We start from the raw sequence: 4,336 nt of genomic DNA, 5'->3' as shown, positions 1-4,336 counted from the left end.
GAAATCGTAGTAAAACCACGGATGCTTGCTTGAAAGAGTAAAGCCGACACATATTTCTGTGTATAAGCACTCCTCAACAGCCATCCACGAATATGCTTCTGTATCAAATTGGCAGCAGCATCTCTTCGTTTTGCAGGCGTGCTCACCGCGCCGTTGCGGCTACGCTCGCTGCGCCGTTTGATGGATATTCTGAATGAATATACTCGTTGATGTCAAATCGCTGGATTCAGATTCTTCGGCTTCCTTTTTCTGCTTTTCCTCCTTTTCTTTCTGGATGCGCTCTTTCTTCACTGGCTCCTCTATTCGTTCGTTGTGCTCTGGAGAAGTGTCGTGACAAAAAAGACATATCATAATTAATATAACCTAATAAGCCACATACACACTACACTGATACTTTTATGTAGAATTTCAAATGGTTAATATAGTTTGATATAGTTAAAAACCTCCCTGATTTTGAAACCACCTACACATGTATAATATTAATGACGTCTACCTTTTTACATGCATGCCCCAAAACCATATGGACACTTGCATATATGCATTTCAATTAAAAAAAAAAGTATTTACTAAAGACTCGCCAATTCAGTTAAAAAAGCCTCACCAATTAATTTATCAAGTCATTCCACAACCATTTATGTTATATTTACATCTCATCCAATATGAAGGTATCTTATAACAAACATATATAATGGAAAAGTAATAATATAAATTACCTTGACAACTGAAGCCAAATTATCATCTATTATGTCACTGGCCTCTTTTGCAACCATAAACCTTTCCTATAGATCCGTATATTCTCGACCTGTACCAACCATGATTCAAACAATCTGTCATCAACATAAATGTGACAGTCGGGTTGACTTGGGTTGCCCTAAATAACTTTTGTTCCAAAACTCTTTATTATTAATAAAATTGTGTGATAAATATATATTTTGAGAAACCTCATATATGTTTTATATGAACTTCGGCCTACACCCATTTAACTTGTTCAGTCCATTTAACCAACGTCTTTTATGGCAATTTAATACCCATGGGCCCATTATAGATTAAGCTCAAACCTAGCCGCCATCGATTCGGTCCCCAAACAAAGGTTTCTCTCAACTGTACCAACTAATTTGATCTATGTAGAATACCTGTGCTTTCTAATACTGTCACAGCTCCATTCAAATCAATTGCAGATGATATTTTGCGCTGTAAAACTCAAACCTATGACAACTTCATCTAACCAAAATATCATTACTCGATTGGAACCATCAAAATTTGCTTACATATAAAGACATACCCCAAAGACCATAATACTCAATTCTTCATCTTAAAATCGTCACTCGATTACCAAGCTGCCAAAAGATAAAAAAATTATTAGATACATTTCATATTGTGTGTGCTAAGTTAGGTGAATTGTTGCTGCTTTTATAACATGATATTCATTTGAAACATCTAGTATAATGGTCTGCTTTCAAAGTGGAACAAAATAGAAAGCCAAAGAAACATAAAAAATCAAACTGATGGAATCAAAGCATACTGATACGTGGTCGAAAACCGGTGCTTGTAATTGTTTAATTTGATGTTTTTACACAAGTTTTAGTTCCGAATTGCCTACTCTTGGTTAGATATGTATTTTGCAGGTTTAACGGAGTTAAAGGAGCTTTTCGGGAGCTTTACGGGTCACCGGGATGAAAAACAAACCACCGAGAAGCGAAACGGGTCAACTGGGAATAAGGGAAGCGAAAAAAACAGAAAATGCAGTTCTGGGCACCGTCGCCGACGCCCAGTAGGGCCGTCGCCGACGGTTGGTGGATTTGTCCGTCGCTCAAAAAGATCGTAAACAGCAAGTTTGGCCGTCGGAGGATTTTGAAAAAGCACACACCGTCGCCGACGGGGCATTAGGCCGTCGGCGACGGCTTCCCAAATCTGACAACGTGAATTTAGTCTCCTTTGGTCTTGGAACGAAGAAAAGGAGGGTTGTTGGTCATTATTCGGGGGTTACACTTCTTGGAGAGTTTGAAAACCATTCTTGGAGCCATTACCATCCATCATTCACTAACCATTCCATCATCTACGATATCTACAACCCGAATCATCATCATCCATCACACAATCAATCATCAAACCCTAGTTCACCAATCCATCATCCTTCTCACCATCATCATTCCATAAACCCTAATTCTCCATCATTCCTTCATCCTACAAGCTTCAAGATGACTCCATCCGCATTCCAAACATCCGGTGATCAAGTTGCATCAACCATGAGCGGCTAATCATCTCGGTTTCACCCCGGCGTAGGTAGTTGTTAATTCAAGTGTTTCGAATTGTTCTTGTTCCATCTTAGTGACAATTTGTGTTTGGTTTTTGAAACTTTTGATAATAGTATTACATTTGTTACGAATTCATGAGTTGTCGAACGATGTTAAAAGTTATGACTTTGTGAAACGGTGATATGTAATTGTACGTTGTCGTTGTTAGGATTTACTTGTGTTGATTACAAAGTGTCTTTTTGTCCGTTCTTCGGGATGTTGATAGTTAGTAGCACCTAAGTCACGGTACACTAAATCCGTTAATCGAATGCATTTGAGTTGAAACTAAAACTTGTAGAAATCCTAGGTTAACAATTACCGAAGCCGGGCGTGATTCCTTTTTATTATTATTGTTCTAGTAACCGTTTTTATTGCAATCGTTAAGTAGTATTTGTCAATCATTCTCATCAATCCATTTAGTTAAAAATCATATCTTCCAATTAAACGAAAACACAAAAATACTTTAGCAAGCTTCATAAATTGTGACAATTGTTTTAATTCATTCGAATCCACACACAAACCACATACTCTTCGTGGTTCGACCCCTTACTACCACTAACACATTGTTAAGGGTAATTTGGGCTTATAAATATTATCTTTGACCGGAGCGCGACACTCCGATCACATACCGTCAATATTCCACTCCTCCACTTGTGTCTCTTCTGTTTGACTGTTTCCTCACTCCACCGCCACCGTGCTGCCAGTTCTGGGCGGAAAACATTAAACATAAAGATAACGATTTAGGAAAGATGAGCCGAAAGTCAGGTTAGGAAACAGGTCAAAAGAGTTATTATGTGCGGGTTCACCAGATGCGACGGCTAGGGATCCATCTGCACACCACACTGTCACGGGATGGGGTCATGGATTCGAAATCGAATGAAAGTAACACCCTAGATCTGGTGAAATCCCCGCTTTTCCTCGTCTCACGATCTCCTGAAACCCTAGTTTTAAACATGCTTAAACCCTGGATTCAATTTAATAACGCAAACATCAGTCTAATAGATAAAATACACAATACGCAAAGTTAATTAGGGTTTCAAATGTACCTGAATCGCACACACGGCACCTAGATCTGAATCTCTTGGATCTGAATCTCCTTGGATCTGAATCGCTTGGATCGTGTGAGAGAGAGAGCAGATGGAAAGGCGGATCTGAATAGCTTGGATCGCGAGAGAGATAGCAGAGAAACCCTAGATCCAGATCTGGATCTGGAATCGCCAGAGAGAGAGAGAGACTGGTGAGATGTGAGTTGTGAGAGAGATAGAGAGAGAATGAAGGGGAAAGGTGGATCCGTGTGAAAACAACATCATCCGTCAGATCACGATCCGTGTGAAGACATGAAAGAAAATGGACGGTTGATGATGGATCCGGGTAAAGGGTAAAAGTTTTGGAGGGCATAATTGGAATTGTAAATTATATTATGCTTTAGAGGATTGTACAACATGCTTTAAGAGTGTTTTAAGGGAATTTTTATGGACTTTAAGAAGTCCTTTGGATATGCTTTATAAAGTAGTATAGATATATAGGATTAGGTTCAAGAGTGAACACTAATGTAGCTTGCGAACTGAGTGAACTAATCCTGGTCATACACGTGTGTAGATCAATGGCCAGGATTTGATGTTGAAATACACTAGTGTATTTTACGATTTGATGATGAGCCATACATGTGTGTAGATCAATGGCCAGGATTTGTTCACTCAGTTCGCAAATACACTAGTGTTCACTCTAGAACCCCAGGGTGAGGTTCTAGAGTGAGCACTCTGCTTTTAAACTTCGATTTGAAAAGGAGTTATAGAATTTTATCAAAATTTTTCTACATATACCCAATACATTATAGAATTTTATCCTACACAGTCGAAATTTATCCTACACACCTCGAAATATATCCTACATAACTCGTAATTTATTCTACACTTTAAATCAAGTAGTTATTTTAATTTGGAAAAAAATATATATTTTGAAAAGGAGTTACAAATTTAATTTAACTAATTATTAAAGGGGAAGAATACAAAATAATGATTTATGTAAGTTTACCAATATAT

General features: G+C 38.1%; 1 long non-coding RNA gene across 1 annotated transcript; it reads right to left on the bottom strand.

Moving 5' to 3' along the window:
• Nucleotides 1–1,320: 1,320 nt before the first annotated feature.
• Nucleotides 1,321–3,548, bottom strand: LOC110882632. Its single transcript, XR_004889183.1, has 3 exons — nucleotides 3,341–3,548; nucleotides 2,924–3,258; nucleotides 1,321–1,337 (listed from the first exon to the last, which is right to left on the bottom strand). It is a non-coding gene; the product is annotated as an uncharacterized LOC110882632 (long non-coding RNA).
• Between the last annotated feature and the right edge of the window lie 788 nt (nucleotides 3,549–4,336).

The sequence above is a fragment of the Helianthus annuus genome, chromosome 3 (genome assembly GCF_002127325.2).
Source record: "Helianthus annuus cultivar XRQ/B chromosome 3, HanXRQr2.0-SUNRISE, whole genome shotgun sequence".
Lineage (NCBI taxonomy): Eukaryota > Viridiplantae > Streptophyta > Magnoliopsida > Asterales > Asteraceae > Helianthus > Helianthus annuus.
Note: the sequence above shows the minus strand (reverse complement) of the source record. Positions and strands in the feature narration are given on the sequence as shown.